The sequence below is a fragment of the Chlorocebus sabaeus genome, chromosome 26 (genome assembly GCF_047675955.1).
Source record: "Chlorocebus sabaeus isolate Y175 chromosome 26, mChlSab1.0.hap1, whole genome shotgun sequence".
In the NCBI taxonomy this organism is placed as follows: Eukaryota; Metazoa; Chordata; class Mammalia; order Primates; family Cercopithecidae; genus Chlorocebus; species Chlorocebus sabaeus.
Window position 1 is genome coordinate 24,067,273 of NC_132929.1, and position 13,084 is coordinate 24,080,356.

Here is a 13,084-nt window from a genome sequence, read left to right on the forward strand (position 1 = left end):
ATCGGAAAGTTTTTTTTCCGAACATACAAAAACCTAGACCTGGGGTTTAGGACTTCTAGAACTTCAGAGCACAAGGTCCTGTGTCATTACTCTCAAACGGGGACATGCATCACTTAAGTCAAGTTGAGGTGGAGCAGTCACATTAGTCACTGCAGTTTGCAAGGCTTGGGTGCCAGATTCTTGTCAGGTGCCTCTCTGTATCCCTACAGAAACCAGACGAATGGAGAGTGACTTGCGATGGGCTGTCCCAGGCGTTGAATCTCAGAGAATCAGAGAGCTGGGAGCACAGGGGATATGGAAGTGGGAACAGTGGAGGGAGATTGGGGGCAGGCAGATGTAGGTCACCCAGGACAGCTTTCAGGCAGAGCAGCATCATCTTCCTTTTACAGATGTGGCAACTGAGGCACAAAAAGACTCACTTGCTCCCCAGACCCACCGCGACCCACTGCCTCTTCCTGCTGCCGCACCAGATAGCCTCCTTTTTTCCAGAAAACAATTGAGTTCATGGTGTTCCTGTGAACTTAGCAATTGTAGAATGTGGTTTTGCCTGGTGGTTGGAAAAGATCAGGAACATATATAAGAAGTAAACCCTTTTCAACTTGTACAAGTCCAGAAGGATAAAGGGAGGTACAATCTAATATGGCAGGAAGAGGCGCTGGGTCCGCGGTGGTTCAGGGCGAGTGATTTCTGTGGGGGTCCAGAAAGGTTCCTGGCAAGAATAAGGAAACCAAGCGAGGCTCCCCGGCTGCAGAGGCTGATGTGCCCTCCACCTCAGCCTGTCCTGTGCACCACCAGCTCACACTCGCTTCACCTTCTTGTTTGTTTGTTTTTATTAAAAACAACAACAACAAAGTCCTACACACGCTCTTTACATTTTAGTTTTCCATAATCACTATAACTCCATCTCCTCAGTTCATGTTTAGGGGACTAGGTAAAGGTGGAAAAACTAAGACCAGGAGAGAAGTGACTTTCCCTAGGCCACTGGGCAGTAGAGCAGGGGCAGGCCCTCTTAACTCATGCATCGTTTCCTTCCGCTTTCTGAGCCACCACATTGTGAGAGGCCGCCCTGTGTGGACTCCCGCAGGATTTCATTCTTTCCACACAGGACTGAGACAGACACAGCCCCTGCACTCATGCCTGAATGTGCAATGGGATAGGTGAGCACTGGCCTAGTGACTGTAGATGAGCAATGCAAAGCAGAGTTCAGAGACTTTCTGAACTGTTCCACCACCCCAGTCTCTGGGCTTCCCAGACATATCCTGTGCACTCCTGCTGGATTACTCCTCCGAATGTTCCCAAAGCTGCCCGCTGTATTCCAAATTACTCTAGACAGGCATTCTGGCCCCTCTACGACCACACCTCCTAACCTACTTCCTTTACACACGGTGCCTGCCAGCTGGCCTGTGGCCCACTACACTGCCCTTACTCGGGATAGCCTCTCTCTGAAAAAGCCCAGCCTGGCTGTCTCATCTCCAAGAAGCTTTCCCCAACACCTCTGATGGCAAGGATCTTTCAGCACCTCCATTACATACCCCCCATACTGAATGTTAGTACTTCGTTTTGTGGGAAAATACATGCAATGCGATTCAAGAAATTTACAACTCCCTTCAGGTAATGAAAAGCCCAATAGTAGACAAAATGAAACTGGAAGACCTTGAACTAGCCATCTCTCAGCACACTTTTTTTTTTTTTTTTTTTTTTTTTTTTTTGAGACAGGGTCTTCCTCCACCCCGCAGGCTGGAGTGCAGTGGTGTGATCATAGTTCACTGCAGGCTCAAACTCTTGGGCTCAAGCGATCCTCCTACCTCACCCTCCCAAATAACTGGGACCATAGGCCTGCACCACCACATTCAGCTATTTTTTAATTTTTTTGTAGAGATGGGGGTCTCACTATGTCGCCCGGGTTGGTCTCAAGCTCCTGGCTTCAAGTGATCCTCCTGCCTCAGCCTCCCAAAGTGCTGGGATTCCAGGCATGAGCCACTTGCACCTGGCCACTCTCAGCACATTTTTCTAAAGCCCACTCTTATCCACAGACCACTCACAATACATCTTTTCTGAGCAACTGTCAAATTCTGGGTATTGAACAACAAAATACAACATACAAAACAGGGTCCCCAGCCTCTGTGAACTTACATTTTGAGAAATCCCTGGAAAGGCTACAGTCTACATCAGCTGAAAAGCATTTACTAAGCTCCATTTTTTTTTCAGAGTGCTGCCCTCCCCTAGGAGCTCAACCGGTGATATATGTCATTGCGCGTGATATGTCTCATAAATCTATCTCACAGCACCACTGCGAGACATCCTTATCTTCCCAACTCTGTGTGTTTACTCGGGTTCTTCTCAGCCAGAAATGTCTTCTTCATATCCACTTTTCAGCACCCTAATCGGGTTTCCTTCTTTCCGCTCCAACCTTATGATCTCTGAATCCTTTGATCTTCTTTCCGGACTGGTAATTTGGCCCCATACAGTTTAGCTCTTCCCCCTACATGATTCAGAAGCAGTGAGGTTTGGTGGCTTTGCAGTCTGTGGCAGAGAAAGCTAGGATATTTGCTCTCCTTCCATTAGGTTAGGTTGTTTCTGGGAAACAGCCATCTGGCCGCTTCATTTCTCAACTCCTTTGTATCTTATTGGGGCCATGTAACTAATTATGGACCACAAAATAAAAGTGATTTATCTCATTTTGGGGTAAGAGTTGTCACAGTATCTAATGTGCCATCATCATTCAGTCTTCTGATGACTTAAATGCCACCTGTTGGAAATAGCAGAGCTTCAACATGGAAAGGACTGGGCTCCTGAGTCACCACTTGGGGAATCACCTCCCAGAAGAGCCCAGCCAGCCAGGAACACCTGCAGAGGACTTTGGGCCACAAATACACTTTTATCAGTTCAAGCCACTGGAGGTTTTCTTGATCAAAACAAAGTTAGATAAATTTAGGATTGAGTCCCATCTCTGCCACTTGACAGCCCTGTCATGTTGGGAAGATTACTCACCCTTCCTGGGCCTCATATTCTCCATCGATAAGAAGAGCTCAGTGATACCCAACCTTGCGGGATGGTTGCGAAAAGTAAATAAGCTATTTTGGAACTACTCGAAACATTGTAGAAATCCAATAATTTGTATATCTTTATGTGTGTGTGAGGGCGTGCGTGTGCCCAGATAGTGAGTGGCTTCATATGCGGTACTCTTGCTGATAAATTGTGAATAAGTGGCTCAATGTTGTAAACCTGTATTCTCCCTAAAGCCTAGCACAGTGCAAAGCAAATAGAAGATCTCAATTAATGTTTACTAAGAAGCAGAAAAACTTGTGGGCTTAAAATGTAAGGAAAACTCGCTGTACTGCCTCCTTATAACATCCTCCTGTGCAATGGGAGGGCTTCACGGCCCTCTCCCGCTGGAGCGATGCTTCCCTTGGCTTCCCACTGACCCTCTCTTCTAAAGTGGATTTTTGTGTATACTTGCTGCTCCGTATGTGAGTAAATGGGCCTATCTATTTGGATAAAAGTGCTTTTGTGGTTTGTGACAAATGGAGCAGAGGCCAGACGGGGAAGGGAGGGGGCAGATTCTTGAGTTCTTTGGAAATAGATGGTGAGGAAACCATGCTAAAAGGGACCTTGCTTTGTATTTTTGTAAGCGAGCTGTAGACACGAGCTTGTGTGATGAAATCTGAGTTGAAAGATATCATTAAGCATTCCTGCCCAGTATAAAATATCAACTTGATGAGGATCAACCATCTCATCAGATCGGTATGTTGAGATTTTGGTAATCATGTCAATATGTTTTTAAAAAGAGGATACATATTTGAAGAATAAGAGCAATGAAGGAATAATGGATTATCTGAGGTCATCTTAAGCCAGCACAGTTTAGTTCATCTTTTGAAAACAAATCAGACTTGTCCTCCACTATTGAAGAAGGAGTTGAAGGTCCTTTTAAGCCTGTTCATTTTGATATGCTCTTTGCATGTTAATCCCCTGACAAAAGCTCTCTAAAAAAAGCAGAGTAACACCAATAAGTATTCTGATTATACTAGGTAGAGAATAAATGCCCAATCAAGAGAAAGCAAAATGTTTTTGCTTGAAGGACCATTCAAAAAGTTTTTTTAAAGGTGGCTCACACCTGTAATCCCAGCACTTTGGGAGGCCGAGGTGGGCGGATCACGAGGTCATGAGATCGAGATCATCCTGGTTAAAACAGTGAAACTCCATCTCTACTAAAAAAAATACAAAAAATTAGCCGGGTGTGGTGGCGGGTGCCTGCAGTCCCAGCTACCTGGGAGGCTGAGGCAGGAGAATGGCGTGAACCTGGGAGGCGGAGCTTGCAGTGAGCCGAGATCATGTCACTGCACTCCAGCCTGGCCGACACAGTAAGACTCCATCTAAAAAAAAAAAAAATTTATGAACTTCATTTTAAAAGAGGATAGACTGGGCATGGTGGCTCACACTTATGATCTCAACACTTTGGGAGGCTGATGTGGGAGGATCACTCAAGGCCAGGAGTTCAAGACCAGTCTGGCCAAAAGAGTGAGACTTCATCTCTACAAAAAATAAGAAAAAAAATTTAGCTGGGAGTAATGGTGCACACCTGTAGTCATAGCTACTCAGGAGGCTGAGGTAGGAGGATTGGTTGAGACCAGAAGTTCAAGGCTGTAGTGAGCTATGATCACACCACTGTACTCCAGCATGGGTGACACTGTGTGACCTCATGTCAAAAATAAAAAAAGTAAAAGAGGATGTACAGTACACACACATACATACATGCACATATACACCATCAGGAAGTGCAGCATCCACAACTGTAGTGGAGCACTCTAAATATTATTTCTCTTTCATAGAGTTTCATTCAGGAGGAGCTGAACTTTCAGAAACAACATATGCACAATTAGCACACATGGCAGAGTCTTCTTGAAATTCAGGGCCTTTGAACACATTTTACATATAATGAGAACCAGTGGTATGGAGAAGATGCAGGCTGGGGGGATTGAAATTGGACTGAATGGAAAGAGAAGTACAAATCAGTCACAGAGCAGGGACAACAGCCAAGAGCCATTCTACTAGGATCTCACTCCTGGAAGTGTGGTCCACAGGCTACACCCAGGACCTGGACTAAGGCAAGGTAAGTGGGGCACTCTTCCAGAACAAGCTCAGCACCTATAATAAATAATATTTTATGCAATATTTTAAAAATTCAAACTGCAAACTGTAACTGTGGTCTGGTGACCTGTTTTTGTAAACAGAATTCTGTTGGAGCAGTATGAGCATCCCATGGGTGTTTGTCAGAAATGCAGAATCTTGGTCCATATACCAGCCCTTCAGACTCAATATCTGCATTTTAACAACACTTGCAATTGGTGTGTGTGCACATTAAAGTCTGGGAAGCGCTGCTCCAGGAGACTTTAAGGCAGGCTAGGCTGACGTGTGGCTGCTCTAGGTAGGACAGTAATTTGTTGCCCTTCAAGGTGGATACTCTTTAAACATTGATTATTTAGCATTTATTTACTAAGGACAGGAAAAAACTAAAATAGATCTCTTTCTTCACATTTAACACAGAGAATTTACTGCTGCATTGAATGAAACGTAACATTGAAACTTACTTGGAACGACTTTTTTATTTCACATCTTTTTACTGTGTATAATTGCACAGCATTAGTCCCTTACACATGAAATATACCAACATATAATTGAGCTTTCTTATTCAAAATATATTTTAAAGTTCCTTTTTCTGACCCTCATATTGGCAACAACATCCCACTTCTCTGTAGCTGATTTGTCTTCAATTTTTCTTTTGTGGTTTTCTGAATCAGAAAACTTCCAGGGAGGCGTAGGAAAGGTTTAAATTTGAGGTAACAGAATGCGTTGCCCCTGCCATACTTTAACTTCAGCATTTCAAGATCAGTTCTCTTGAGCCTGGAGGTTGGTCAGCATGCTGGTTGGTAGCCCAGCCTGTATCCCACCATTGCACACTTTTAGCAGAAACTGATAGGTCCTTGAAAAGAAAAAGTTTCTATTTTCACTTCAACGAACTATTTTTTCAAAAGAATTAATCTCTGTTTTCCAGTTTTGTAAAGAGTGGTATGAGGCAGCTTGAATTAACTGGGCCCTGTTTCTGATTTGTATATTTTAGGGAGTTTCTCCAGTATTTTGCTGTGGACAGACTTCACATTGGACACGCTGACTCCCCGGGAACTACCCAGTGCGGAGGCAAGAATTGCAACGTTGCCCAAGGCTAGCGTGAGAGGAGTCAGGTAGCTGGTTAATGTAGGAAACCACGTGGCAGCATCCACGCCTCACTGCTGCTTGATTCTTGACTACTGATGACACGCCACAAACTCCAGTAAAAACACAGGTCACAGAGTCAGGAAATGGCATGGTTAGTGTTGTTGGACGCTAACACAATGTCCTGCTGACTAGCGCTAACGATAGTGGAAGGACGCATATCAGAATTAAATGGATTTCCCCAAGAAAACACCCTCATCTGTGTTATCTAAAGATTTAGAGCAATGGTTCTCCACCATGGCTGCAAACTGCAGTTAATTGGAGAGCTTTTAAAATGGATAATGGCTGAACCTCAAATCCAGATTCTGAATTAGTTGGTCTGGGGTGCAGTCAAGACACTGGGATTTTTTTTTTTTTTAAGCATCCTAAGTGGTTCTAACATGCAACCAAGTTTTAGAACTATTGCTATGGATTCTTTATAGTGAAAAAGTGGAGAATATTTATTTATTTATTATGTATTTATTTGTATGAGGGTAATTAATGTAGCTGGTACAACAAGAAGTCCCCAGATATCAATGGTTTACTACAAGACAGTTTATTTCTTGTGAGTGTGGATGATTGCACAAGTGTTTTCTCAGCTAGACCTGAAAATGGTATACATCACTTCTTCTGACATCCCGCTGGTTAGAATCACATCACCCAGCTCCAACCTAACGGCAGAAGAAGTTAGGATATGCCATCTTTCTGTGGGCCCAGGAGAAAAAATACAGGGTTGGTGAGCTTGTAGTCCATTCCTGCCACATATAAATATCATAAAAATGTTTATAACTTCCTAATTTAAGAACCAAAGGCTTAGAGTTTAAGTACCAATATTTAAAAATAACTCTATATGGCCTGGCGCAGTGGCGCAAGCCTGTAATCACAGCACTTCGGGAGGCCAAGATGAGCAGATCACCTGAGGTTGGGAGTTTGAGACCAGCCTGACCAACATGGAGAAACCCCATCTCTACGAAAAATACAAAATTAGCTGGGCGTGGTGGTGGGCGCCTGTAATCCCAGCTACTCGGGAGGTTGAGGCAGGAGAATTGCTTGAACCCAGGAAGCGGAGGTTGCAGTGAGCTGAGATTATGCCATTTCAATCCAGCCTAGGCAACAAGAGCGAAATTTCATCTAAAAAAAAATTAACTTTATATTTTTCTTTTCTATTCATAGAATCAATCATACATATACATTTTATATGTATATTGTTTTCACACACACACACACACACACACACACAGAGGAAAGAAAAGGGTCCTTTACAGTATGAAATATGTCTGCCCAGACTGGAGTGCAGCAGTGTGATCATGACTCACTACAGCCTTGACCTCCCAGGCTCAAGTAATCCTCCTGCCTTGGCCTCCCCAGTAGCTGGGACTACAGGCACGTGCCACCATACCTGGCTAATTTTTGTATTTTTTGTAGAGATAGGGTCTCCTTATGTTGCCCAGCCTCTCAAACTGCCTCAGCCTCTCAAACTGCTGGAATTCTAGGCATGAGCCCCCACACTCAGTCTTTGTTATAATTTTTAATAAGAATTGTCTTGGAGGCAGTGAGTGTCTCCAGGCTGCCTAGCTTTGCTTTAACCCACGAAGCTCTGCTTATATTTTATGTATTGGATTTCAGAGTAAGTTTCATTTAAGTATAGAAATTTAACTTTAAAAATGAACTCCCCACTGAAAACCACCATTTTATGTGAAAACTACCACAGCTTTATATGGGGGAGATAGATTAGAAGGGTGTTTTAATTTCAGGGATTCATGAGGATCTAGACATGGGGCTTTACAGATGTCAGGAGGAATGTATTACATGAGCATAGCTTGCCTCATGGTTTCTGGGACCACGGCACTGAAGATCATACACCCTGCTACTTCATTTAAGAGCCTCAAAGGCTCACATCCCCACTAAGACTAGAGCTGGGAGAGAGCTGCTCTGCTACCCCGTAGTTGAAAGTACCTCTGCGCTAGGAACCTGGCTTCGTTCATCTTTGTCTCTACGGCTTCATGCAGATGGCTCAAGGCAAGTGCTCAGAAAATATTTTTTCAGAAAAACAAAGGAACGGAGGGAGATGAAGAGGAAGAGACAGAGAGGAGAAATAGGTTGCTCTTCTGCAGAGATTTTTCCTATTTTCCTTCTCCTAATCTCAGTCATTGATCCTTTCAACACATATTAAGTGCCTACTATGTGCCAGGCACTGAGCTGGGTGATGAAGCTACAAGGACAAAGCAGGCCCAGTGCTTGCCATCAGAGGCCTCTTTTAGCAGCAGTGGGTTACAGGGGCCATGATGAGATTTACGGAGGGGTGAGGGAGGGGAGCAAGCAGAGGAGCAAGAGGACTGAGAACAATATGGCCCACCCTCTCCTCGGCCTTCTCTTGGTTTCTAGAAGAGCAGAGAGAAGCCTAGATCTTGAATCACAAATGTAATTTGTAGCTTACAGATTCCTATTTTGCTTTCTTGTGTTACATTTTATTCATTCTTCTGGCATGCACAGTGAACTGGGCGTGCAGTGTCATCAGAAGATCTGGAGTTTTTAGTCTCAGTCGCAACTCTTTAGTGTGAGAGACCTTTGGCAAGAGACCCCAACTTGTGCATGATGAGGACGATAAAAATCTAGGATTGAGGTGAGGATTGAGGATCAGAGGTCACAGTTCACAAGTGCTTGTGAAAACTGTGAAGTTCTACAGAAGTGTTAGATTTTTATATATAGTGGGTAACAACGGTCTTGCAAAGATACAGGGAAGGTGTTACTATTATCCACAATAACAAGGCTGAGAGACATCAAGGAGTTGCCCTGGGTGGAATAACTAGAAAGGGATGGAACTAAGACTTGAGCACAGCTTTCTGACCCCAGATGTCCTGCAGTATCGGGACTCTCAGGCAGGTGCTCCTCAGGAGCAAAATGAGCTCTCAGGGAACTTTCTTTGCAGCCCACAGAAAGGTCAAAGCTCTGTAAACCAGGAATCACTGACGCTAGGAAAAAAAAAATCAAGTCTGAAAGCATCAGCTTTTAAGGATGGTGCACCTGGCTTCCATGTCCTCTCCCAGCAGGGGTGAGGCCTGTGGGGGTGAACATGTAGGCATGAGATCAGGAGCCATTTTCTCCTGGGGAGCTGGTTCCACAGCACGCTGACTCCTCAGCTGGAGACACCACACCTCCTGTGAATGACCCACCAGAGAGCCCACGGAAGCCAAGCCACAAAGGCGCAGGAAGCAGCAGGCCTCAGGGAGGAGCTTGCCACCCGGCCTGATCACGGGCCTGCCGAAAGAGGGATAATCTCCATACAGCTGAAGACAGAAAGGCTGAACAGCATATCGTGCTGATTTCATGTAGTTACAAAAATACACAGACACAAACCCAATCTCGTCTGTTGAGCCTTGGAAATTCTGATATATTCAGGTCTCATTAATCTTTTCTGACAGGTCTGGACTTCTCCATAGCAGAGCTGGTGGGGCCACACAGAGCAGAGTTCACCATGTAGACACAACTACAAAGGCCTGTGACCTCTTTCTGTCACTGTCTAGTGGGACTGATGGGATGTGTGATTATCATCAGGATGTTTTCAAATGTCTCCATTTCCAGGAGAAGAAAAAATTTGATCATGTAGGTTTGATTTAATTCTCCCCAAGAGAGTATTTCAGGGTAAAAAGGAAACAGATTTCTCCTTATTTCTGCAACTCCCAGCACAGCTGCAAAGAATACATCAGGTGGGATATGGAAGTTAGGAAACGCTCAATGGAGCAGCTGCTTTTTGCTTAAAATCTCCACCTCTGTGTTACTTAGATTTGAACCCAAGCTATGGATTCCAGAAGTACTTGGAAGGCTTGATGCCTTCTAGCTGACAGCATAACCAACCCACAAGGGGCACAGGGGAGCAAAGAGAGGATAATTTTGCCTTCATTTATGAAATGGGAATGGTCACAAAGATCAAAAATCGCAATGAATAGACAGCACAGGGTAGAGCTGGCCAGAAATCGCACCCACTTACCTGCTATAACTTGGTTCAGTTAAAAAGGATGCACCTTCTACCATCCAACAATAAAAAATAAAACTGACATCCATTTGTAGAGGTTATAATTCAGATTTTTTTCTTTTTTCTTTTTGAGATGGAGTCTCACTCTTCCATGCAGGCTGGAGTGCAGTGGTGTAATCTCAGCTCACTGCAACCTCTGCCTCCCAGGTTCAAGCAATTCTCCTGCCTCCATCTCCTGAGTAGCTGGGACTACAGGTGCGCACCATCACGCCTGATTAATTTTTGTATTTTCAGTAGAGATGGGGTTTCACCATGTTGGCCAGGCTGGTCTCAAACTCCTGACATCAAGTGATCTGCCCACCTTGACTTCCCAAAGTGTTGGGATTATGGGCGTGAGCCACAGTGCCCAGCCATAATTCAGGTTTGAACCAAGGATTCAAAGCAGCCTATGCCCTAAAACAAGGTTTACGACTTTGTTTGAAAAAAAACATTTTAGATTTATTAGCAGTTAGTTGAAACAACAGATTTTGTGATTTTTGTCAGGTCTTGCCAAATGCATGTTGGGTGTCAAATGTACAAGACCCTCATGTTTATGCAGATATTTGTGAGAATGCCTTTAACTAAGATCCAATCCTGTAAATAAACCCAGTCATGAATACACATGGCAATTTGCAAAATCAAATGTACAGCCTTCTTCTATCTCTCTAACCCTAAAACCTAGAATAATATAGACAATCCTTTCCTAACTCATACATGATGTCAGGCTCATATTGGGTTTCAAAAAAAGCATAATGAAGTAAATTGGTTTTTTTCTTCTTTTTTACAAAGTGTTATTTTAAATCGGCAAGGGGTAAATATCTGTCTTCAGCTATAAATGTGAAACTAATATTTCTGCCAGTAATGATCTTCTAACTTTAAAAACAATGTCCTTACACCATTTAATAATTACGTTTCTAATAATTACATTTCTAATACAGTTCTCTAAGAACTACAGTTAAAACCAGAATAAAGTATACTCTGTGGACCAAGTTGATGGTAATTTTAAAATCTCTAACAGTTTATGGGTATATAACTTTTAAGGATACTAATACAGCATCAACCCAATTGTCCTTTATTTTGGCTCATCTAATTTACAGACATGATTTCTGAAGTTTAACAGTATTTGTAATGGCAATGTCCAAAGTGATTTTGGCTGAGTAAACTGCTATTTGTTGAACAAAAATGTAGTTGTTTGTGCAAGTTTAAACATTTCACAAGGCCAGCTGAGTTCATTTCAACCCTACTTACAAAATAATTATTGGCAAATGAAATGGGCTGAGGGGGTAGAGACAAGATATTTTCAAGCTTCTGAGAGATTTACAAAGCCAAGTTCTTCAACTATTGAAAGTGAAATTGAAAGGTCACAGACAATTGAAAGGTACAGGTTGAAATCTCAGGATTAAAAAGAGTTCCAACAAGAGGAATATTTACAATGGAACAATGAGGAAAATGTTTTGTTACAGTCAGAAACATGGAAAATATGCTGTTCAAAATTGTTGGCTCTGGAATAAATAAAATCCAGACTTGGACTATTAAAAATATCAAAGTGATCCACTGTGTGCCAACTCCATTTTCTCCTGTTGTTTGTTATAAAGAAAATCCATTATTGAATATAATGCAGTTCTGGTTAAATTATCAAAGACATTTTCCATATGCAAACTGTTGTTTACCATATGCTATATATTCTTCACTAACAATTTTAATACACCTCTATCACATGGTTCCATAGGTGCAGAGTTAGACGGAAATTTTGAATTATATTTTAACCTCTTACCCAAGGCGCAACCCCCCTTTGTAATAGCCATTCAGCTCATTCTGTTGAGCACCTATTATAAACAAAATTAGAGATACTAAAATACCTTCAAGATGTTCATGGCCTGTTAGGTGGAAGAAAGCATCTTTGTCCAGTGGTTGCCATTAAGCCTAGACTGAAACTCTTCTATCTCGTGACAGGGAGCTCACCATAGTGCAAGGAAACCCATTCTTTCAGTGAGTAGCTCTATAATTGGGACCGTGTGTATTAAACTGGGACTGACATCAGCTGATCCTGGTTTTGCCTTCCAGAATAGTATGAGCCAAATCTACTCCATTTTTTTCAGCTGAGCTCTTCAAAGATTTTAAGAGCACTTTCCTGTGTCCTACCTAGTTTCTCCACCCCCACCTTCATGCAGCAATCTTATTTCCCCTTATTTTCACTACCATGAAATGCTTTCCTGCCCTTAGGGATTTAAAAAATTATTTCATATCAACGGAATGAGCCTAACAGCTAAATACTCAATATTGCACTTAAAATAAAACAGACTTTTAAAATTATGACATTAAGAAACCAAAAGTTATAGCAATTGGATACAGTCTGGGATTATCCCTTTGTAATTAGATGAGCATTGACTAACAAAAGATGTTTAGGGGGGAAAAATGGAACAGAACACCTAAGTCTTGCCAAAACTGTGTGTATTTGAGAGGGGGGGCATGATAAATCTCTTATAATGAAATTCATGTGCTCTAAGACAATGACTGAACTTGATATTTAAAACTATTTAAATCTGAAAGTTTAAAAGTCACAAGATTAGTTAGGTCGTGTTTCAGAAATGACTCTACAATCTAAATTTTTCACAAGCAAGTCAGGTTAATGACACCAGACTCTGCTATCTTCAATGGATAAAACAAGGGATCGACTTATATGCTAAATTTTCTTCTAGTGGTTATACATTTGGTACCTTTATAAGCCATAACTAACAGACCCAGGATAATTTAAATCCAGGAGACTTTATTTAGCATCCAGAATGGCCCCTCCAACCCCAAATCCATGCAAGAACACAAAGC